The 25,614-nt window shown below is 47.0% G+C and overlaps 2 long non-coding RNA genes across 3 annotated transcripts; both read left to right on the forward strand.

Annotated features, from left to right (window-relative positions):
• The first annotated feature begins 3,501 nt into the window (after nt 1-3,501).
• Nucleotides 3,502-17,009, forward strand: LOC142574118 (uncharacterized). 2 transcript variants are annotated; one of them, XR_012826426.1, is made up of 4 exons: nt 3,502-3,667; nt 5,729-5,901; nt 15,094-15,264; nt 16,901-17,009. It is a non-coding gene; the product is annotated as an uncharacterized LOC142574118 (long non-coding RNA). The 2 variants fall into 2 exon arrangements; XR_012826427.1 differs by lacking the exons at nt 15,094-15,264; nt 16,901-17,009 and adding an exon at nt 10,589-10,754.
• A 75-nt stretch (nt 17,010-17,084) lies between these two features.
• LOC142574119 (uncharacterized) lies at nt 17,085-23,510 on the forward strand. The gene is made up of 3 exons (XR_012826428.1): nt 17,085-17,321; nt 19,575-19,722; nt 23,161-23,510. It is a non-coding gene; the product is annotated as an uncharacterized LOC142574119 (long non-coding RNA).
• The last annotated feature ends 2,104 nt before the right edge of the window (nt 23,511-25,614 follow it).

A 25,614-nucleotide genomic window follows, 5' to 3' on the forward strand; every position in this document is an offset into this window, starting at 1 on the left:
CCAAGCGTCTCAAATCGCTTGTTCGCCCTGCCCTGTAGGAGTTCATGACTCGAAGGGCCGGTCAGCGGCACTCAATTGGATATTATAATGTTTTTATTTTATACACTCATTGATTACAATCATGACGTGGTGCCACCTCCTACCCGTTTGCTGCGCCGTCACGTGGCCAACAACGCACGCTCTAGACCACACGTTTAGTGTGGTCTAGAGTGTGGCCAGATGGTGGCGACGTCACGTGCGCAATGACGCAAGCACTAGGCACATCTGTAGTCGAATAAAACCATGGAGCCGCCGTGGCTTCGGGGAAGCGTGCTTGTCACGGGCCCAGGAGGCGAGGGTTACATTGCAACCCAGACCAAATGTTACCAAATATTTTTTTCAAAGGCATTAATTTGCTCTGTTTGGAGGATCCTCGGTGTGAAATGTGACGTCAATTCGAGTATCTCTGAGGCGGTTCCACTCTTAGCCGTCGGCCATTTTTTTTGCACCATCATTTGGTCTGGTCGCCGACTACAACGTCGGATTTTCGCGTAATGGAGCGTATAATGCATTGGAATTACAAGAAAATAAGACAAGCTGAGGAAGAACAACTTGCAGCGGAACCTAGGTAGTTAGCTACGGCTAAAAATGAAAGAAATCAACCTCAAGCAGCCCGAGAGGCCGAACACGTGCCGAAACCTTTATTTATCGTAAAGAAAACCCTTGCCACACAGAACAAGAAGTAGGTAATGAGGTGGGCCACCGTCGCAACTGCCAAAGTGGCTGTCATTCGCACATGGCAACGGGGTAATTCATTCACACATTGCAAGGTACACCTGCTTACTGGCGTACTAAACACTGTGGCAACATTTTACCTCTATTACAGAGGTTTGGTCTCGTAAAACGCGAAGCCAACGAATTTTGTGGCTTTAGTGCTTTTGTTCTAGATTTGTAGTTAGGAGTCGGGCGTCACACAGATGTCCGCTTGGCATGGCAACACCATCAGGAGCTTAAACCCGGTTGCTGGCGTGCGCTATGTAACGGGACTTTGTACTAAGTTCACCAAGCGGCCCCAGGCCATTGTCTATCTCAATCGCTGAGATTTGCATGCAGGTTAGGCGATTAGGCCGACAAGTTGCTGATGCATGAACGTGTTTACTTTACATATCTACAAGTGGTATTACAGTACACAACTCCATTGTTATGGGAGCACACTGCGTCACAGAAGTCTACATAACTGAATCAAAACGCATTACATGTCAGAGCACGTTACGCGTCATATAGCACGCACCGCACACGATACCCAAAGATGAGGTCATTTAGACATATTATTTTCTCTTGGTTGTTAGACGATAAAACTCATTATCCTTATGCCGCACAAGCGGAATGGCCGAACTGCTCATAGCCCAGAGCCCACAGTATCCCACCATCTCGGTGGACTCCTGATGTGATATGCCCGCCTCTGACGTAGGAGTCAGGGGGTCGTCCGGTAGCAGGGGCTGACGCAACTCCCACGGATGTCGTTGACGGTTGTTCCCTGCAGTAATTGACGATTTGTGAAATAGTGAGCGCCACCTGTCGTACAACAAACGAAGTTCCTATGGTCTGCGTGCGAGCGTTTGTGGTTGGAAAGTGATTTGCGTTTCCGGAGTTTCTTCTGCCGCGGGAGCGCCGTCTGTTCTTCATTGCGGCAAAAACAACTAAGGACAGCATCACTTCGTTCCCTTTAGCGTGCTTGACACGGATCCTCAACTGTGGCGGTATCTGCTTTGCCTAAAACTACCACTCTTCTCCAGGGTCATCGAGGTTTGGCTCTGCAGATGCAGGAGTACGTTAAGAATATCATGAATTTGGATTTGGAGATTGATGATGCCAGCACAAGATTGGTGCGAGCGACGTGCACTCCTTTGATAAAGAGGGGAATGTATGGCATCGAAACTCACTAGTCATCTGTCGCCGAGTGAGCACACTTGGTTTCGCAGACGGCCAACGCGCAGCGACGACCATGCGACGCGGCTCACCTAGCTGGTTTGCTCTTCGCTACCGACAGAGTATAGAGAGAACCGTTTGACCATGTCATAATTGTCCAGGCGCTCAAATTCTCACGAAAATAAACGGTCAGTGCCTACAGCAGAGTTCCCATCTCCAGCGCCGTCGGCTGCTGCATCGGCAGCCTTGAGCTAGGCCTACCGGGTCGAGCGTCTGCCGACGACGTCGGCAAGCCGCTGGTAATGTGCCACTTAGGAAAGTTTGCCCTACTGATATGATCCATCTGCAACCTATAATAAGAATTTTTTTTCGAGCGTGAAACAAGCCCACGACTACACGGAATATGTGCCTCGAGCGGGCAGTCACGCGGCAATTTTATTTGTTTGGCTTGGAAAAACACTGAATGTAGCACATATTGAGCAACAGAAAGCTGTATCGGGAGATTTTCATGTTGCTCTACAATTTTCTCATTGAAACTTTTAATCTAATTCTTATGTTTGAGAAGTTGATTAAATTATGAAGGCTAATTAGATAAGCGGAATGCGAAAAATAATCAGTATCTCCAAGCGCTGGCAAACAACTTCACCTTGGTTCTGTCCAGCTACGTGGCATCTGCATATGTTTAATTCTTGGTGCATGGTAGTTATGATACCCCGTATATAACAAGGGTTTGATTGCCCCCAGCACCGGAGAAGTTTTAAATATTTTTTTTACTATGACGAGAGACACATAAGCTTTAGCACATGCCCAGTGACTCAAGTCGGTGCCGAGAAGGTGCATTGAGGAGGGAGGCATACCTAGTGGCACGTACCCACCGACCCAATGGGTCATTAAGAAACTCATTGAGCAGCGGCACAAACGTTGGATCAAATACTCATTCCACCCAAGTTGGAGCATCTTGAACCGGCGTTTCCATGCACAGCAACATACTGTACCAATTAGACCATCGACAGCCTAGTGGCCCAAGCTGGTAGCCAAAGCAATTGGCGAGCAGAACAGCGAGACAAACAAGGTAGAATTATAGGCAACGGAAAGTGCGTGAAGTATCTTAAGAATATGCTATCCTAAGAATATTCTAAGAAAAAGATATGCTAGCTCGAAACGCGAAAATAATTTTTAAATACCGTAATTTACCAGTTCAAGTTCATTCTTAGCCTTAAAGTTAGAGCTTTTTCAACGCTGGTCGTCGTTATAGCTACTGTGTGTGTACTTCTTCGATTTAGCTGTAAACAACTGAAAGCTAAACAACTGAGTGCAACTGAAGCGCTTTGTTCTCGATTCGTGGGCGCTGCCATTTCATGGCGTTATACGAACAGGTTCACAGTTTTGGTGAGCAGGGACGTCAAATTAACATGATCGCAAACCATCCAACGCTTGCGTAGCTCCATCTCTATGTACGCATTCAAGCGTAGTAACATGCCTTCGGTTGTGTCAGATGGAAAACGGCAGCGCTAACAGCCAGTGATAGCGGCAGTCAACTGCATATTTCTGCGAAGTACCTGATATGCAAGTCTCTCGCGCTCCGCAGGGAGAATCTAACGAGAGCTCACAAAAGGAAGACCGCTGCGATGGCCGGCGCCATATGGCATCGCTGTTGTTCTTGTGCCTTATCGGAGTGGTGCCGGGAGGACTAGAAGCTGGATTGGTCACGACGCTGCTTGGCTCATCGTATTCATCCGTTTATCTACCGACAAACGATGTAAGTGCGGGTTTCTCATTAATCCAATGGTGCCTGGTCTTCTGTCTAAGGTACTGCGTATAATACTATAGGCGCGAGCTTCTTATTTGCGACGATTCAATATTTCATTCAAAGGCGTATTGTTCTTTCTGCGAATGCGAGCGCTAACTTATAGGATGTGGCACACATATATAGCCGATCGCCTTATATAGCTACTTCTACTCCAATAGCAGTATCGCACGCAAGGTAACGGGTAGGATTAACTCACCACACTCATGTACTAAGCGGTGAAGAAACTAAACAGTCTTCGTGAAGGTCACCGCTAATTATCGTGTATCAAAGCAAATAGCTTTGAAAACTCCACTGTTGCCACAGGGCATGGCATTGCGCATCATTTTTTGTGATTTTTCATTTACCTTTGGTGTATTATTTCTACCCTTCCAATAACACTACAAAAATTTCCTTTGCGCTCTTCTTGACTTAATCGTCTGTTGACTTAAGATTGATGTAGTGCACTGAGTATAAGTTGCTCAACCTGACGCTTTATTTCTTAGCTTTAAACGAAAATTTATCCGATTAAATTTTGTCTGGTTAAGCTTTGGCACATGCACTACAACGAGCACTTCGTAACACATGTTTAGTCGGACCGCCACAGTAAAAAATTTGCGGAACTGGTGGTTTACTTGCAGTTTTTCTGAAATATATTATCTTCCTAAAAAGAATGATAAGTGGGGCAAATCATAATGCATACAATCTAATATATCGAATTTGTATTGAGAAATTCTGTGGGGACATAATAGTCTCCCGCGCCCCGCAGGCAGAATCTAACAGGAGCTCACAAAAGGAAGACCGCAGTGTCGTCCGGCGCTATAGGACATCGCTCTTGTTCTTGTGGTTTATCGGAGTGGTGCCGGGAGGACTAGGAGGTAGACAGGTGACGGCGCTGCTTACCTTCAAGCATAGCCAGTATCAGAAAATCATATCCCATGAAGAATGGCGGTCAGAGTTTAGATGCAGGCGCGACAGCACAAAAATGCTCATGGTTTGAAGCATGCTTTGAAAGCTTATGGATGTACATCTGTAAATATATGCACCCTTCTGATTCCTCGTGGCATGCATTCAGTCACTCTGTGTGACGTCGAAATATCTTGGACAAGTGCGCGCTCCGCGTAACGTATGCGGCGTTGTCTTACCTGATCGTACTAGCGTTCTCGGAAATATTCACTCCGAGCTGCAACAAAAATTTACCGTGTCATCGTTATTGCTGTGGCCTCAGCACATGGCTCCATGATCATGCCGCCACCATCTTATTCCTTTTCCATGTGGCGCATGTCCACGTTTCGCATGAATGCTAGTTCAACGTCATTGAAAACGGGGCTAAGCGGCTTTCGGCAGTGAGGCGTGGCGTTGTCAAAGGCCTGCACACAACCATTGCGAAGCGTCACACAGGCGTTTCTTAAAGTATTTAGTGTTGCTTCACGTGCCTCGGTTACACCATAATGCAAATGATGCGTCCTTCTATCACGGCGTATCAGTGCCCACTGCTGCAGCGTGTTCACCGCGGCGGCAGCCCAGCGTCGGAACGTAAACAAATGTAAATCTGGGAGACAACGTCGGAGGCCGCAGCCCTGGGTGATGGCTTGCTAGCGGAAGTGGCCTGCGGCCAGAGCCAATGGGCGCGCAGCTCTGACCCTCCGGCGCAGGGGATATGCTTTCCGTATACGCCACCGGGACGCTGCTTCACCGGCCGGGCATAATGTCGCAAACAGTGCTGAACGGGCTGGGGGAGTCTCTCCTGTCGGACTGCAAAAGACCTGCAAATACCTGTGTGCCTTGTGCAGTATTGACTAGCCAAGTGCTAGCCGTTTACTGTCGATGAAATGCACCCCGTAAGAATATATATATATATATATATATATATATATATATATATATAGGTGGTTTATTTGCAGTTTTCCTGAAATGTATAATCTTCCTAAAAAGAGAATAATAAGTCGGGCAAATCAGAACGCATACGATGTAATTTATCGAATTTGAATCCAGAAACTCTGTTGTGACGTAATAGTCTTGCGCGCTCCACAGGTAGAATCTAACAAGAGCTCACAAAAGGAAGACCGCGGCGCCGTCCGGCGCTATAGGACATCGCTGTTGTTCTTGTGCCTTATCGGAGTGGTGCCGGGAGGACTACAGGAGTTGGATTGGTGACGACGCTGCTTAGCTCATCGTAGCCATCTGTGTATGGACCGACAAAGGACGTAAGTGCGAAATTTTCACGGACCTAATGGTGCCGATCCGCTGTCCAGTGTACCACGTGTCGTACTCAGGATTATCTTCTGATTTGCGAATGTTCAATTCTTCATTCGGTGGGTGCTTTCTTGTCCTGTAAACGTGAACGCATCCGATATGGTACCCGCGTATATCTAATCGCTATTTGTAGCAGTCGGTACTACTGACCGGTGCCGTGCTTTCCTTTTAGAGCGCAGCTCTTTGGCGTCCGTTCCTGGGTTTCGCGTCGTCGTCGGCGTTGTCGTCGGCCTCGTTACCAGCTCCGCCCCCCTTTCATCCCCCCAGCGCTAGCAGCGACTGACTGATACCGCTGGATGCCGCTGACGCCGCTAGAGAGTCAAGATAACGTGACTGCATAGAACACCGTCGCCGCCATGCAGAAAGAGGAGGAAAGGGTCCCCCCCCCCCTGTTCTTGTGTGGCGGATAGGGTGCTCTTCAGTTGCCGACGCGCCGGTTATTTCACGTAGGCCCCGGCACGTCGACGAATACGTGACCACCTTCCCACGGCTAGACCTGGTTCTTAGCGCTGCGGAAGCGAGGGTATCATATTGTTTGTGTCGGCATCGGCGGCGTTGTCCCTGAAACCAACTCCGCAGCTGGGGTTGACTCACTATCGGCGTCAGCGGCATCAGTCAGTCGCTGCTATCTCTTCCCTCCTCCCTTTATCGTGTTGTCCGCTTGCTGCGCGCGCTTCTGCCCCCATCGTTTGCCGCTGGGTGTACACGCAGCCCCCCTCCCCCCTCTTCCTGCGAGTCTCCGGTTGTCAAAGCGCCGGCTCGAACTTAATTCCTTTCTTCGCTCCTCCTCCAATGCAACCCCTGTGCGGTGGCAATCAGAGAGCCAGATCGGTCGCGGCGGATCTGTATATGTGCACCGCCCGCGCCGAAATTGCCGCTGCCGTTCGCCCTGTGCGGTGGCAATCAGAGAGCCAGATCGGTGGCGGCGGATCTGTATATGTGCACCGCCCGAGCCGAAATTGCCGCTGCCGTTCGCCACTGCGAAATTATCTGCCAGTTCTTTCTGAGCCATGAGCGAGACGACCGATGGAAGTCCTCCGTCTGCTGCTGCTGCTGCTGCTGCTGCTAAACGAGCTGCCAGAGCAGAGGCCCAGCGCCGTCGCCGTCAGAATCCAGAGGTGCGTGCCGCCGAAGCAGAAGCTTACCGTCGCCGCCGTCGAGATGATCCAGGAGTACGGGAAATATAAAAAAAAATTCTGTGATAGCGCATACATGTGTTGCTCGATTTCTTTGCCTCAATCTATCGAAAAGGTGAAACAGCTTATTTGCTGCGCTCAAATTTCGCATTAGGAAGTAACGTAATCGTCGGTAATTTTTTTTCTTCGTTTTCCCTTTAGAGCGGGGGCTGTATAGCTGTACCTCTCAAAGGGTCTGTCGTTTCCGTAGCCAAAAGCTTAGGGGGCTCTTGCCGCGTGCGCCTCTGGGTTCCTTGCAGCATCAGCACATGGTGCTCGTCTCCGCACATCCGCGGGAGGAGCGGGGCCGCCCTGGCCAAAAAAGAAGAAAAAAAAAGAACCAGATAGCTCGCCTTCGCGCAAAGCATTCACCGCACACGTTTCCTGCTAAAGCTTATAGTTGCATAGGCTGCAGTTGTTGGTAGGCGGCAACTGTACATGGCGTACGAAGTAGGGAGTGACGTAACTGCATTTTTCGTGCGTGAAAGGACCCGTCTAGCAATAGATATGTGGTGTGACAGTGCTTTGCAGACGCCACGTATAGTGAGAGCTGTACGAGGTGTGGGGTAAGTTTGGTTAAGTGCATTTCTCTCCTGTCCGATCCACTTATTTGTAGCTGCCGGAAGCCGCGGCGCAAGCCTAGTCGTGATTCTTCGAATCTTCTTAGGCTAATAATTTGGTAAAATGCATGTGAATGTCGCCATGTGAATAATTTCAAGCCACGTCACAATGGGTAATCGTTATATTTGCCATTTTCAGCTTCGATCTCCAACCACGTACATAGCATGGATTGGAGGCCCATTTCTTTTTTCTTCTTTGTCTGTGATTTTTTTTTCTGGGCCATTGCACAGTATGAGCAAATGAGACCGAGTTTGAGCTCGCTTCAGAAACACGCTTGTGATTTGCATTGAGGCAGCCAGCAAACTGATCGCGTTCGTTGCATGTGACTGTTGGATTGAAGCTTCTGGTATTTTTAACCTGCTGGTGGTTTGTTATGTCACCGAACGTCATGGGCGACTGTCGCGTAGTTTGAAGGGTAGCGTACATGGCAGTAGCCAGAATGACAGCTCTAGGATGACGTTTTCGGGGTCTACTCGTTGCTGGCGATGATCATCTGAGTCCAAGTGAGCGTCAATGAAAGCATTCGCGGTAGCTACATTAAATGTATTACACGGGGCGCCCGGCAACACCTTTTCCGCGAGGCGCTCAATTTCGAAGGTGGCGCGTTCGGCTCCCGTCATTTTCAATTAGCTATTTCGTCCACTTTCATTTGCACTAAGAGTATCATTTCTAAACTACAATTAAAAGTCGCATTTAATTCTTCGTATGCTTTTGTTGTCATAATTATCTATAGCCTTATGATTGTTGTAGTTTGCTGAGTGGCGCTAAGTTGCTCAAATTGAAAATTTTTTCTCTCGCTGCAATAAAAATTATTCCGAAAAGCCTTCGGCTCCTTAATCTATGGCAAACACACTACAACGAGCACTTCGTAACGCATTTTTACTTGGACCGCTGCATTGAGCAATTAGCGCCTGATTCGGTGTCACAAAACTCCATCTCTGCGAAGGTTTTTTCGCTCCCACTCAGACTCCTCTATCAACAACTTTGAATAAAGTGTTTAACAGTACGGGGTACAATATAATGGCCACGCATAGCATGCCACGCAGCAACAGCTGTGCTGCAGAAGTAGCGCCTTGGCGTAAAAATACTAGCCGCCTCGCAATGGTGGCTTAATGAGGCGCGCCTCCACCAGCGTGAGACGTCATACCTTGAGATTAGCGTCGCACATGCTACATGCGCTACCAGTGTTGCTGTTTGCTTATCTGAGGACGGCCAGCTACAGCATAAAATAGGCCATTTTACAAGCCATATACGACACCGCCTAATATCAGGCTTCATTGCGCTTGAGCTATCGTTGCTTTTATGCACATCACCTGGCGGCCAGAGGCTGCCTCGCTTAGCCATTTACCTAGTGGCTGCTTTTTAATGTGAAAATTATTGGCCAGTCCTGTAAGACAACACCAGCAAGCGCCCGAAAAATGCAGGGAAGAGGCCAATGAACCCTTCCGCATGAAAAACAGCTATCGCTTTGAGAGGAGGCTTGCTAAGCTACAAAAGAAACAATAAACAATGACGGAGGGTGACACCGCCTTGACATCATCAAGCCGTCGCGACGTTGTGAGCTTTTTTGCTTGACCGTGGTTGGTTATCGGCATAAAAGAGCCCATACGCTTCCCTCTAGATACGCTGTATTATCCAGTGGCGCCGCGGCGAAGTGGGTGCGAGGCAGGGGTGTAAAATTATAACCCGACAAGATGATATTGCTATATAAAACGCGAGTTAGATTCGCCTAACACCGGACAAGTTTAAACAAGTGATCAAGTGATCAGTACCAAATGGCTCGTATCCAGTGACCCAAGTTGGCATGAAAGAGGTTAATTGAAAAGCAGCGCGTAAGCTCTGTCACATACCCAGTCACATAAATTGGTCAGACGGTTGGTTTTGAACCGAAGTCCCCAAGTACCGCATCCCAGTGTGCCTATAAACTACGACTGCCTAGTGGCCGAAGCTAGTGTGAAGACTGTTAGAGATGCAGACAGGCAAATAGACAAGGAGACATATAGACGCTGGGAAGTGCATGAACTACCGTAAGAAAGGTAACTATGTAATACTCCGAAGTCTTTCACACCACACTACCGTGCCAGCTCTGGTGTTCTGCCATCAATATAGAGAAGGAAATCATGCTTTTTTCGTCAGGTAATTAATATGTCATTCCAAAATTAATGCAAGGAGAACGTTGAAATGCCGTAATTTATTAATTAAAATAAATTTATTGTTCATCCTTTGTGCTCATTTATTATTAAAGCTTTTTCACCGGTTTCACCCACCGTGGTTGCTCAGTGGATATGGTGTTGGGCTGCTGAGCCTGAGGTCGCGGGATCGAATCCTGGCCACGGCGGCCGCCTTTCGATGGGGCCGAAATGCGAGAACACCCGTGTACTTAGATTTAGGTGCACGTTAATGGACCTCAGGTGGTCGAAGTTTCCGGAGTCCTCCACTACGGCGTGCCTCATAATCAGAAAGTGGTTTTGGAACGTAAAACGCCATAATTTAATTTTTTTTTCACCGGTTACGTCTTTATTGCGTCTGTTTGTAGACTTCTTGTTAGTGTACAACAATCGAATGATGCTGTATTCTCTGGAGCACATTATTCTGTATTGAAGGACGCCTCTACATTTTGCTGTTACGAGCAAGTTCTCAATTTTCTGCGCAGTGACGTCAAATTATGATGTTCATAAAGCATTGAACGCGTGCAATGAACCACCTTCATGTGCACAATCGAACGTAGTAATGCATTAAGTTGTTTCAGATTGAAAACGATCGCGCTACACGCCCATGATAGTGGCACTCAATTGGATGCTTCTGCAAAATAGTTGATTCGAAGTTCTTCCGCGCACCGCAGGGAGAGAGTAACTGGAGCTCACAAAAGGAAGACCGCGGCGATGGCCGGCCCTATATGGCATCGCTGTTGTTCTTGTGCCTTATAGGAGTGGTGCCATGGAGAACTACTAGCTGGATTGGTGAGGGCGCTGCTTAGCTACTCATAGTCATCGGCCTCTCCAGCGAAAAAGAAGGTAACTGCAAAGTTTTCATACTCGCCGTACTCACGGCAAAAGCATTTAAGAAACTGCTTCGCTTACCTTTCTACTAACGTGAAGCAGCCCAGAGGGGAGGGGAGGTAGATAGAATGGTAGAGAGGAGGCAGGGAAAGGAGAGAAGGAATGTGTCAAACCGACGCAGGCACGGAACGACTGGATGACAGCTCTGTCACTCTCCTCTCGCAGTTCCTATACCTGGGGGAAGGCGGTGGAGGGGAAAGGTGACGTGAGAAGGCGAGCTAACGGTATTACTACACACAACAGCGGTGCCGAGAAACTCAATAAATTTACGTTTGAATTGCGGTGCGGTACGTTTCGGCTATTTATGAAAAGTAAACACCATGCAAATATTTCAAGAGGAAGACTGACGCAGGGTGCGCAGACTCGAAGCCGCATTGAAGCACCGTATTGTCTAGCGACACAGCGGAAGCGGTCGCACATCAAACACTTATGGGTCCGTCGTACTAGACTTTGGGCTATGACATTGCTCGAGGTTACGGGTTCGATGCCGACCGCGGCAGGCACCTCTCGACTGGGGCGAAATACAAGAACGCTCGTGCTCTTTGATTGAAAAAGAAATTATGGGGTTTTCTGTGCGAAAACCACTTTCTGATTATGAGGCACGCCGTAGTAGAGGACTGCGGAAAATTTGGCCACCTGGAATTCGTTAACGTGTACCTAAATCTAAGTACACGGGTGTTTTCCCATTTCGCCTCCATCGAAATGCGACCGCCTTTGCCGGGATTCGGTCCCGCGACCTTATGATCAGCAGCCCAACACCATTGCCACGGAGCCACCATGACGTGTCAGTTTGATTGAGGTGCTCGTTAAACAACCTGATGGAGAACCAATTGGAGAAACAAAAGGCGTACATCATAATGCGATAGAGGTTTTGGCCCGTGCAGCCCCGTAAATCAATTAAATAAAACACCTCAGCCAAGAGGCGATGTGCCGTATAAGGCAATAACCTTGCCACACGTTTATTCAGTCAGATGGCGGTGACGTCACGTGCGCAATGACTCACGCGTTTGGCACACATTTAGTCCAATATTACCATGCAGCCGCCTCGGCGTCGGGAAAGCGTGCTTGTCACGTACCCAGGAGGCCGGGGTTAGTTTCCCACCGAGACCAAAATGTACTATATATTCTTTTCAAAGGCATTAATTTACTCTCTTTAGAGGATCCTTCCTGAGAAATCTGACGTCAATTTGAGTATTTCTGATGTGATCCCACTCCTTGCCGTCAGCCGATTTTTGTACCGCCATCCGGTCACATCGCTGACTGCAACGTCGGATGTTCGCGCAGTGGAGCATATAATGCTTTCGCATTGCAATATATATATATATATATATATATATATATATATATATAAAGGACAAGCTCAGAAAGCCAATTTGCGGCGGAACCTAGGTAGTTAGCTACGGCTATATATGAATAAAATCAACCTCAAGCAGCCTGAGAGGCCGAACACGTGCGGAAACCTTTACTTCTCGTAAACAAAACCCTTGCAATGCAAAACAAGATGCAGTTATTGAGGTGGGCAACCACCGCAACTGCCGAAGTGGCAGCCATTCGCATATGGCAACGGGGCAATCCATTCACACATTGGTGGAAGGTACACCTGCTTAATGACGTAGTAAACACTGTGACAACATTTTGCCTGTATTACTGAGGTATGTTCTCGTCCAAACGCGGCGCCAACAAATTTTGTGGCCTTAGTGCTTTTGTACTAGATTTGTAGTTAGGAGTCGGGCGTCACATGGATGTCCGCTAGCCATGGCTACGCTATCAGGAGCTTAAACCCGGTTGCTGGCGTGGGCTATGTAATGGGACATTGTACTAAGTTGACTAAGCGGACCCACGCCATTGTCTATCTCTATCGCTGACATTTGCATGCAGGTGAGGTGATTAGGCCCAGAGGTTCCTGATGCATGAACGTGTTTACATTGCATATATACAAGTGGCATTATAGCACACAGCTCCCTTGTTATGGGAGCACACTACGTCTCAGAAGTCTACATTACTGAATCAAAACATATTACATGTCAGAGCCTTTTACACGTCTTAGCACGCACCACACACGGTACCCAAAAATGTCGTCATTTAGACATATTATTTTCTCTAGGTCGTTAGACGATAAAACTCATTATCCTTATGCCGCACAAGCGGACTGGCCGAACTGCTCGTAGCCCAGAGCCCACAGTATCCCACCATCTCGGTGGACTCCTGATGTGATATGCCCGCCTCTGACGTAGGAGTCAGGGGGCCGTCCGGTAGCAGGGGCTGACGCAGCTCCCACGGATGTCGTTGACGGTTGCTCCCTGCTGTAATTGACGATTTGCACAGTAGTGAGCGCCAGCAGTCGTACAACAAGCGAAGCTCCTATGGTGTGCGTGCGAGTGTTTGTGGTTGGAAAGTGATTAGCGTTTCCGGGCATATGCTTGTCTTCTGCCGTGGGAGTGCCATCCGTTCTTCACTGTGGCAAAACAACTACGGATGGCATCACGTTGTTCCCTTTGCGGTGCTTGACGTGGATTCTCGACTGTGGCGCATTTGCTTTGCATAAAACTACCGCTTTTCTCCAGGGTCATCGAGGTTTGGCCCTGAGGTTAGAGGAGTACGTTAAGAATATCATGAATTTGGATTTGGAGATTGATGATGCCAGCACAACATTGGTGCGAGTGACGTGCACTCCTATGATAAAGAGGGGAATGTATGTCGTCGAAACTCGCTAGTCATGTCTCGCCGAGTGCGCACACTTGGTTTCGCAGACTGCCAACGCGCAGCGTCGACCATGCGACGCGGCTCGCCTAGCTAGTTTGCTGTTCGCTACCGACAGTGTATGGAGAGAACCGTTTGACCATGTCATAATTGTGTAGGCGCTAAAATTCTCACGAAAATAAACGATTAGTGACTCTAGCGGCGTTTCCATCTCGGGCACCGTCGGCTGCTGCTTCGGCTCCATTCAGCTAGGCCTACCGGCTCGAGCCATCGGCGGCTGCCGACGAAGTCCGCAAGTCGCGGGCGATGCGCCGCTAAGGAAAGTTTGCCGTAGTGATTGATCCATCTGAAAAAAGGTTGAGAATTTTTCCCGAGCGTAAGAAACGTAACGACTACACGAAATATGTGCCTCGAGCGGGCATTCACGCGGCAATTTTCGGTGTATTTGCGGGCTTCTTTCATGTTCGGAAAAACACTGTATGTACCACATATTGAGCAACAGAAAGCTGTATCGGTAGTTTTTCATGTTGCTCTACAATTTTCTCATTGAAACGTTTAATCGAATTCTTATGTTTGAGAAGTTGATTAAATTATGAAGGCTAATTAGATAAGCGGAATGCGAAAAATAATCAGAGTATCTCCAAGCGCTGGCAAACAAGATCACCTTGGTTCTGTCCAGCTACGTGGCATCTGCATATGTTTATTTCTTGGTGCATGGTAGTTATGATACCACGTATATAAGGGTTTGATTGCCCCCAGCACTGGAGAAGTTTTAAATATTTTTTTAACTATGACGAGAGACACATAACCTTTAGCACATGCCCAGTGACTCAAGTCGGTGCCGAGAAGGTGCGTTGAGGAGGGAGGCATACCTAGTGGCACGTACCCACCGACCCAATGGGACATTAAGAACCTTATTGAGCAGCGGCACGAACGTTGGATCAAATACTCATTCCACCCAAGTTGGAGCATCTTGAACCGGCGTTCCCATGCACAGCAACATACTGTACCAATTAGACCATCGACAGCATAGTGGCCCAAGCTGGTAGCCAACGCGATTGGCGAGCAGAATAGCGAGAGAGACAAGGTAGAATTATAGGCAACGGAAAGTTCGTGAAGTATCCTGAGAATATGCTATCCTACGAATATTCAAAGAAAAAAAATATGGTATCTCGAAACGCAAACAGAATTCTTAAATACCGTAATTTATCAATTCAAAAAAAATTTTTGGCTTTAAATTCAGAGCTTCTTAACCGCTGTTGTCGTTATTGCTACTGTCTGTGCGCTTTTTCTATTTAGCCGTAAACAACTGAATGCAACTGAAGCACTTTGTTCTGGATTCATGGGTGCTACCATTTCATGGCGTTATACGAAGAGATTCACAGTTTTGTGAGCAGGGACGTCACATTATCATGATCGCAAACCATGCAACGCTTGTGTATATCCATCTTTATGTACGCATTCAAGCGTAGTGAAATGCCTTATATTGTGTCAGGTGGAAACCGGCAGCGCTAACAACCCGTGATAGCGGCAGTCAACTCCATATTTCTGCGAAGTACCTGATACGCAAATCTTCCGCGCTCCGCAGGGAGAATCCAACGAGAGCTCACAAAAGGAATACCGCGGCGATGACCGGCGCCCTATGGCATTGGTGTTGTTCTTGTGCCTTATCGGAGTGGTGCCAGGAGGACTAGGAGCCTGATTGGTCACGGCGCTGCTTAGCTCATCGTAGTCATCTGTTTATCTACCGACAAGCGACGTAAGTGCGAATTTTTCATGAGCGTAATGGTGCCTGGTCCTCTGTCTAAAGTACCAGGTGTAATACTAAGCGTGAGCTTCTTATTTGCGACTATTCAATCTATCATTCAATGGCGTATTGGTTTGTCTGCGAATGCGAGCGCTAATTTATAGGGTGTGACACACATATATAGCAAAGTCCGTTATATAGCTACCGCTACTCCAAACGGATTGCATGGTATCTTCTTTTCGTGGTGCGCCGGACAATAGGAAGTAGGAGGAAACACACTCAATGGTTTGGGTAGTTTCCGTAGAGACAGGCGTCAAATTAATATCATTGGGGCATGTAGCTTTGGATTCGAGCTTTTGTTATTCGTAGCCTGCTCATAGTTTGTTAATTCACCGACTGCCATGAGCGACTGCCACGTGGTGTGAACTGTAGCAGGTATCAATTGACAGAACGCAAGTCGCGGGACGAACCTTCGGAATGAATATCTAAGTGGCAACGATCCTCTGGATCAAAGTCGGTGTCTGCCACGGAAATGACTTCCACGGAAATTACATTAACCGCATTAGAAGGACCGCCCTGAAGCACCTTTATCGGGAAGCGCTGAATTTCGGAACAGCTCTTGCAGCCATTCATGGTATTTCCTGTGGCCGACGTAGCGAAGAAGAGGTAGGGAGGAGTTTACTATAGGTGTTAGCCAGGGCTTGTCTCAGTAAGTGGAACTTCTCCATTTATGTGAGCGACGCATTCAGGACTTTTGCAGTTTGGACACACAAATTTGCCATTAGCTCCGGCGCCTTTCGCCGACCTTCCCCACTTATTGGCCACTAAAATGGTATACATATGTATTCTGTGAGAGTATCAAGATAGTATGTCATCGAATATAGACGTGTCCTGTAGATTTGTGGAATTCATTGTCGCAATGTTGCTCGTAGGCAGGGTCTTGCCATAGATAAGTTATTCGTACTTCGTGTCGTAGTCGCTTCGCCATGCACGCTCTGGGTGCATTCTCACTTAGCTTGTACACCACAGCTGCCACTAAAATGTTATGAGGCGATTGGACCGATGTGTAACGCACTCTATTCAACAGGGAGCCGGACTCTAACCCGACCGTTCGCGGATTCACATCGCCCTTCTAATCCTTGGTTTTTCTTTCTCGCCTGCAAAGTATTTAGCCCGCAATATATTATGGCATGCTACAAGTTGTTCCGAAAGAAGCGACAATTTTGCGCGAACGGAAGGCATAGCAGCGAGGACAAATGAAATTCCGCGGACACCTCAGCACTTCTACGGGCAACATGGCTCGCAGTGAAGCGCTCTACCCTGGCGCAATATCGAGGCAACAGCTGTCCCCTTTTTCCCGCTATCTTCCGTCGTGGCACGGGCTAGCAAACCAGCGTCAAGGGCGCGCAAGGGGCGCTCGTGAAGCGGCGTAGGAGGCAATGGGAATTTAGGTGCCGTTTTGCTGCTACAGACGCCGGAGGCACGCTTTCGTGTCACAAGTAGCATAGCGACAGCATAAAAGATGGCTTCTAGTGGGCGAATAAAATTAATCTTGAAGGCTATTGACGCTAATTGTTACACTTTTCGAGGAAGTGGTGGAATCCTAGGAATGCAGATACTGTATTTAAATGTGTTTGTTGCGCTACAGGATGCACTTGGTTAATTCGACCGAAGGCAAGAAAGTAGGCTCGAAGGAGATCCTTCGCGACATGACGGCAAGGAGGGACTGCATCGTGCTGCAGCAGTTAGCCAGAGTAAAGCCTCGGCGATTCATGTGCGTAGTAAAATAGCCTAGGCTGTTTTAGATGGAAAAGGACCGATCTAATAGCCCATGGTAATGACATTGAACTGCAGGCTTCTCCAAAATAGCTGGTCCGCAAGTCTGCCGCTTTCAGCAGGCATAATCTAAAAAGAGCTCACAAAAGAAAGACCGCGGCGTCGTTCGGCGCTATATGGCATCGCTGTTGTTCTTGTGCCTTATCGGAGTGGTGCCTGGAGGAATAGTAGCTGGATTGGTGAAGGCGCTCCTTAGTTCCTCGTAGTCATCGGCCTCTCAACCAACAAACGAGGTAAGTGTGAATGTTTCATAAACCTAATGGTGCCATACTGGTCCTTTCTCTAGTGTAGTACGTGTCATTTTAAGCGGTATCTTCTCATTTGCGACGAGTCGATTCACTAAATGGCTCCTTGGTTGGTCTGCGAATGCGAAAGCTAACAAGATGCGGTACACATATCTAATCACTACATATAGCCACTTGTGCTACAGACGGGTTGCATGCTTTTTTTTTTCGGTGCAGTGCATAGTACGAGCCCGTGCGACTAGGTTTAAACTCCCTTCTGAAACACGCTCGTGATTTGTGTAGAGGCGGCCCGCAAGTTGAGTGAATTGTTTGCATGCAACTGTTGGATACGAGCTTTCTTTATGAGATTTTATTTATTGATTTCTTGTACAATCGACAAGAAAGAAGGACAAAAGCCATACAAATGCCCCACAGAGGTTTCTGCCCCTTATACTATCTGACGTTGGTAACAGAAGCATGTTGATCATAATTAACATGACAAACAAAATTGCAACAGTTTGGCTTTCTTTCGTCGAAGACACTTCACAGTATAAGATCCAATGCAAAGATAACGAGGTCACTTTCATGCCATATTGCGCAAAATATATCGGTTACAAATTATGTGTTTGTACATTGCCTATAATCTCATATACTCCAACACCGGCAAATGGAAAACTAATAAAATACAAACCGCTGCTTACCACCATGCCCACAGGGAAAAGAAAAATCGGCCGCAGTTGTAAGTGCGAAACAATATACATAATAATGCAGACGCACATATATATATATATATATATATATATATATATATATATATATATATATATATATATATATATATATATATATAAGGCATTCGGGCGTATATCGTGTCCCAACTGCTATGCACCACGATTTAAATATATTACAATGCCACGTAGCTGGACAGAACCAATGTTGTGTTGTTTGCCGCCGCTTCTAGATACTCAGGTTATCGTTTGCATTCCGCTGAAGTACATGATTAGGCCAAAATAATTAACCAGTTTGTGAAATACTGTAATTAGATAAAATGTGGCAATGAGAAAATTGAAGATCAACATGAAAAACTGCCGATTCAGCTTTCTGTTGCTCAATGCATGCTACATAAAGGTATTTTTTCCGAGCGGCCAAAGAAGCTCGTGAATACACGCAAAGTGCCTCGATCGGCCAGTCGCGCGGCAGTTTTAACACAATATTCTAGCAGGATTTTTGCGGATAAGAGTGGATTGGTTGTGACGGCCAACGTTTTTAGGTCTCTTTCATTTCGCAAGCTCCCACCGAGCCGCGTACGAGAAAGCGGCCCCCTTCCGTTTCCACTCACCGTGCGGCGCTGCTGTCACTGTCGGCCCGGAGATCTCGCGCTCGGCAGCTGCTGCGGCAGCCTTCTCTGCCGGATCTCATCCGCTATAACGTCGCGAACGAACGCGCAGAATTCAATTTTGTTGGCCTTTTTTATTCGTCACGTAGAAACTGAATTCAGTCTCATAGATAAAGAACTGTTTGGCCTGAACAGTAAGGGTGAGATAAAGAGCAGGCTGAAGCAAGATTGCGAAAAACTGCGATCGTTTACTTGCTTCGCGCTTTATCTATCGCATCGTATTTGCGATGTTTATCCTGGATAGTTTAGTGCCTGTTGGCGTAACGTTATCAATAGTTCTTGTGAATAGTTCACGAACCATAAAGGACTATTTAAAATAGCCATGTTCTGTTTTGTTTCTAGGACAGTCACGAAATTCCGCGCTCTGTTATCGATGTACGGAGCACAGCACAGAGAGCAGGGTTTTTCACGTTCACTTTGAACATTTATTTAAGTGCACACAAACAAACACTGAATGCAGGCACACCTGGTACGAAACACGGAAGGAATGCCTACAGAAGACGAGCTTTTTTTTATTTGCAATGGTGACTCTTTCGCTGCTTTCCAGCCGGCGATTCGCATCTCTCGTGTAGAAGTGCATGCGTGTAACTAAAGCGTAAACACGCACAAGTGAAAAAAACCACTGCTCGCTACTTTGACAAGGCGGCGGCAGAGGCGACGACGATAGGGATGGACCGGGCCGGTCGGGCAAACAGTGTGGCGAGCGCCACCGCGCGGCAGGAAAGAGAAAGGCGACACTCCGCGCGCCGGAGCTTTCAAACTGAAAGAGATCTAAAAACGCTGTGACGGCCGTGCCACGGCCAAAATTTTAGCATCTAAAGTCTTTCTTACGGCTTTCTTTCTTTTCACATATATTCTTTCCACAGAGTACAGCCAACCCTCCTGCGAGCACGACGAATGAATGCAAGGTCTAGGCAGAGTGGCTGAGGCTGAAAGTGGACTAGAGATATGTCCTTGCCATGAGTTTACCAGTTAGTGGGCGATGATTACAAGGAGGACGATAATTTATCAAAAGTAAGTCAGAAAGCTCGTCAGGATTACAGTTCCTGTTGCGCTGCTGTAATTTCGTGCGAAATAATGCAGAAAGAAAAAAGGTAGGACACAAAAGACAACACTGTGCTCTTGTATAGTAAAGGTGAACTGAGTTCCACTCAAATGAAAGGCCCGGACTTTTGGCGCGTGTAACACTGTACAGGTTAGGAACACCAGCTGCGCTTGTGCACAAGTAACCTCTGCCGGTTTTTCACCGCCACTTCTGGTTTCCTGTGCATTAAAAAAGGCAACAAGAATTATTTTAGGAACTGTGGCTTAGGGAGAAACTGTTGTTGAAATCTTGCCACGCACATTTGAGTAAGTGGAAGGAGAAAAAGGCCGGTAAAATGAATAATCAGCCGGTAATATGGACAGCTTGTTAAAACGCCAAGCATTCGTAATTGTCTTTGTTTTGTTTTCCAAAACGTGAGCACAAAATTCTGAATAGGAATGACTACTATTCAATGCAGCCTATCAAATGCTTCCATAAACTTTTTCCTCTTAAGTAGTTACTCATGGTAGGTTTCTTCCACTTCCACGGGAGCATGTCGTGGCATCGGGTATTCCGCACGAACACGTCGTGGTGTTGGGTAGAACTCCGTTAGTTTCACGAAGGACTGGTGAGGACTGGCAGCAACTGAAATTCACCGGGAGAGACCGAAAGTTCGTGTTATTTAAGTGTGGTACTTCAGAAGGCGGTCGGAGCTCGATGCGATGTTCTCGCGACAAAGATGTCGGTTCGGGAATGCACTCGCCAAACGCACACTGATAACCAGCGTCTATTTCCTGATGTCGTGCTAGCTCATCGTGAACTACTCGACGCACGATCGAGGCGATGTCATCGCATGCGGCGGCTTCCATATTTGCAACTGTGGTGACGGTGTTCAAGCGCCCGAACTTCGATAAGAGTCTTCGAGTCTTAAGAGCTTCGAACGCGCGACACTGCTGCCTGAATTTGAAGGAGCGATGACGTTTTCTTTCGCTATTAAAAAAATTCTAGACATATTAAACGACGTCTTTTAACTGATGTCCTATTTTGTATTCATCCAACATATTCGCGTTCACAATTGCGCGTAGTTTCAATGTTCCTTGAATATACGTTGTACACGTTTCACCAGGCAATTGGGCTCTGCGCGAAAGTGTGTGTTCTGCTTTTTTCTTTTTGGAATTCGGGTCACCAAAGCAAGCTTTCAATTCCTAGACAAAAGCTTCCCAAGTGGATAGCACGGGCTAACGGTTCTCAAATCATAGTAGAGTGGTAGCGGCGAGAAAAAATGCAACGTTCACGAACTGCGCTGACGTACTCCACCCGTTATGCCGGCTTACTCATTCGTAGTGTCTCAGCCAGTAATCCACGTCTTCAGCTGTTCTACCTGAGTATATGCTTGGTTCCAGCGTCCAGTAGCTAGGTCGTCTTGGTCTATGACTGATATGAACGATGCCTTCTTCTATAGTTTTCGCTGACCAGCCTGCTTGGGCATCGGACATGGTTGTTGGCTCTGGTGGTAGTCCAGCCAGGTCTATGCTTCTTGGAAGATCTTGCAGGACTGGGTTGTTCAGGCAGTTCAGTAACCAGTGCTTCCATTACTTGTTAGGGATGCAGAATGGATGTATTTAGAACGAAAAGGATAGCGAAGAAATGGGATGCCCCGAAACAGCCGGTCAGCCAAAAAACCTTGCGCCGCCTTTTTTTCCTCTTCCACGCTTCGTCGGTGCGGCGTTAGAAAATTAGAAAATGCGGCGCTAGAATATATATATATATATATATATATATATATATATATATATATATATATATATATATAGAGAGAGAGAGAGAGAGAGAGAATGAGAGCGATACGTCTATTCCCATGATCACAACGATACTTTATTCAGCCAGTAATAACCACTCTTAGTAAATGCGTTACACATCTGTGCCCTGCAAAACAACAAGAGGCCCCTATTGTTATTGCAAGCTGATGCATTGTAGACGCAAACTATCATATTATACTAAGCTAAATTTCTCAGAAATTTTCTTAAAATTGGTACAAACGACGGGTTCAAAATTTAAGCCACGTCCCAAAATTTTGCCGGATAAACAGATGCCGCATCATTGGTATCAGCTAAGCATTTCGTTTCGTCAATATTTTCTCGGCAAATGTTGCGTAAAATAAGTTCCAACTTTGGTGCAGTGGCCTACCTTTCATTTTCATTTGATTACGTCACAATCGCGGACAGAACGTCGACAGAAAAGGTAATTTTAGTATGGCTCAGCTAATTCTCAGTCCACCTTTGTTTTTACTTTGTGCCGAGAGCCTATGTAGTACTAAATGAACCTTTCACCGTTCAGTGTTCTCGAAAGTTATGCAAGGCTTGACATATACACGTGGGGTAGAAGTTATTTCATTGTGGCATAATTTAAACATATTGCATTAGGTATTCATGCATAGTTTGAGCTTCCCGAAATAACACTGTGGCTGGGATAAACGTCGCAGAGGTGAAGTATTCATTTACTGCAATTCAAATGTTTTGAGAACTTCGCCAAGTTTAGGGTATATATGTCCGCCTGTCTGTCTGTCTTGCCATCCGTCCTCAACCTTTTTTCCCGCCAACTAGGGTCATTGGGTAGACCAGGTGTAATGGGTGCAGCAAATGGCGAACAGAGTGCGAAACCTATGAAATGAACTTGAGTCACTGGCTATCTGGCTTATGATGTATGTCACTCTTCAATCAACCGTTGGTGCCAACATGCACCAATGAATATGTGCAACTCTTCAATAATCCTATTTGACGCCAACCTGTGTGCCCAAATATGGGCTACTGGGAACGGGCCGCTCTTCATACTATAAGTCATAACATGCAACACATATCGCCGATTACACACCCATCTTAAGTTTGTGCAATCATATTAACGTCGCCAATGATTTCCGAAGGATGGATGCGCTGCTATTTTTTTGTCATCTGTGGTTCCTTACCCCGCATTTAACCAAAACAGAATTTGTTGTCCATTCAAACACGGTCACCACGGTGAGGATGTGGATCCGTAATCCAGTGCTTAGCGTAGAATGCAACAGCCACTAATTCACGGCGTTTGCAAACTTCAACAAAATGAGAGGGCAACTTTCGCTCCAATGAAGACATCTGGTCGCACAACTTTTTTACATAGTTAAATATATTTAAACATATTTAAAGCACGAGAGAGAGAGAGAGAGAGAGAGAGAAATGGTATGATAGAGGCGAGGAAGTTAGCTTGAAGAGCTTCTGGTTTGCTGCTTTGGACTGGGGGAGAGTAAGTGGAAAAGGCAGATGTATTCAATAATGGAGAGAGGTGGGAAACGTCGGTGAGATACATATACTCTCTAATAAGCCGGTCGAAAATAAAAACCTCAAATATGCCTTGACCGAGTTGTGATGTAACGAATGTATACGCCGGCGTTCCAGGTCTGTCGGCTCTGCAAGCGGTTGGTAGTCAAGACTGGCCAGCGCGGTTGCTAGTGACTGTCTACGTGTTCTGTGTGGAAGAAAGCGGCGAAGGAGGTGGTAAATAGCTCGCTCACTGCCACAGCGGTGACAAGTAGTACAATGTTCCCTAATGATGCGGAAAACGAAGGATTTAGCAACATGGACGCCAAACGACTGCCGAAAAAATTTTGTTGTCTCGGGCCAGGATGGTGCAGGTGGGGGACAACGTCGAAGACGAGAGTCCAATCGATATAGACACCGGTGCTGGAAACTCTGTTCCACAAAGGTTGTGTGGCGACATGTGTTGTTGAAAGATTATAAAAATGACGTCTCTCATGTGTGTACTTTTTGTCTCCGGCAAAACACATGGCTGACGAGGCGCGGCTACCATATCCTGCAGCAAACATTAATTTGATAGTTGCAAAAGGTGTATATGCGTCATCTTATTTTCAGTCGTACACCATCTTCACCATTGCGTATTGCGGTCACCAGGCGCTCATTTTCTATGAAGGAGATTTAGTCAATCGCAGAAATCAAAGGCGTAGCTCCTCCATATCATAAATGGGCCCCTGGGCACAATCTGAGAATCGCTAAAAACTTCGAAGTTTCGCCCGAGAGGTGAAGGATCGATTGCGATAGCAAATAAGTACAGTCATACGAAGTAAGGATGGTAGTTTTATTGGCCGTGGAAACTTGGCAACATTCGCTTACTACCTGAACTAAGAAGCATGGTGTCAGCGCGCACACACAAACATAAAAATTGGAAGGGCACTTAAGCTTCGCCTTTAAGAATGGAACGCAATAGCATTCAAAGATCCCTGGCTTCTCACGCTTCCCAGCAACTGGAGCGTATGTGACCGCGATGTTTAGCGGGAAACGCTGGCCGCGAACGCTATGCACGAAGGCGGGCTTTCTGGTAGAAACACGGCCTCTTGCGCGGCTGGTTTGTCAATGTCAGAAATGCTGGAAAATGGCGTTTCTTTGTGTTTTCGCGAAACAGAATGTTTTCTCGTACGGTGAAATTACAATCCGAGAGCTGTCATTTCTATAGGTTGTGTGTAAATCAGTTTACGATTTTTTCACGTATTTTAGCTTGAGAAATTCAATTAGTTCTGTACATTTCTTGCGTGATATGTAGGGTCTGAGTATGGGTGGTTCGAAAACGTTTTTCGCCGAAACGACGTCCAACGCCGACACCGGATCGCGCCTGGAAAGTCGGAGCTCCTGCTGTACAGACAGGTTAGACAAGATGCCAGGGGACTCACCCCACGCGATCAGGTGCCCATTAGCTTTCGTACCAGAGATGGGCACACCATCCCGAGAGTAGACTCTACCAAAATCCTAGGGCTTTCAATAGACTCAAAGGGCTGCAACGCTAAGACTATGGCCCATCTCACCACGAAAAGTGAGAGCATTATTAGAATAATTATGAGAGTTTCCAACGAGAAAGGCGTTATAGGTGAGGATGTGCTCCTTAGGGCTCACCATACTTTCCTCATGAGCGATGTCATATACATAGTCGCGGCCCTCAATTGGACGAAAACGGAAATAGATAAATTAGACACACTTATGCGCAAAAGTGTCAAAATGGTGATCGACGTTCCAAGTACGGCTAGCACAGAGAAACTCATGACATTGGGAGTGCACAACACAACTTCGGAGTTAATAGAAGCACAAAGGTCAGCACAAATTATTAGATCATCAAACTTCAAAGCAGACAGAAGACTGCTGGATGCGGCAGACCTCCGTACTAGCTTCAGTCAGTGAGATAACACACAATTTGGCATTCAAACAAGGAACTCCTTTATTGTAGACCCTTTTCCAAGAAATGTGCACCTCCAACACAATAAAGGTCGAAGGTTAGCGAAGGCTAGAACTTTCTTAAAGAGCATATCCCGAACGGAGACTTTGGTAACGCGGCGCGACACGTCAGTGCCAACAAGTTCTCCGTAGCCATAGTCAATGACAGGTGAGAACTCCTCTCGGCAGCCTCGTTGAAGACCTCCTCGTTCGATGTGACGGAACAGGCTGCTGTAGCTCTCGTATTACTGGACTCAAAACGCACTACGGTATACACGGACTCCAGAGCATCCGTTAGAGCATTTGAATCGAGATTGATAGCCAAAGAAGCAGCAGGATTCTGAACGGCAAACACCCCTCTGACATTGTTCACCACATAGTCTGGTCCCCAGCTCACATGGGACCAGACGTATTACCGAGTCACCTGAGCCCCAATGAGATAGCCCATGACCGTGCGCGAGGTTTCATATGCCGCGACGGGATGCTGTCTCGGCTGAGTACGGGAGAGGTCGTGCACAGTGATCCTCTAGTTAATTTTCATGAGATCACATCTCATTACAGAATGAGTAGGCAGAGTTTTCAATTCTCCCATCATAAGCTCAACAGGCCACAAGCTAGCACGCTCCGCATGCT

Source organism: Dermacentor variabilis, chromosome 3, assembly GCF_050947875.1.
Source record: "Dermacentor variabilis isolate Ectoservices chromosome 3, ASM5094787v1, whole genome shotgun sequence".
In the NCBI taxonomy this organism is placed as follows: Eukaryota; Metazoa; Arthropoda; class Arachnida; order Ixodida; family Ixodidae; genus Dermacentor; species Dermacentor variabilis.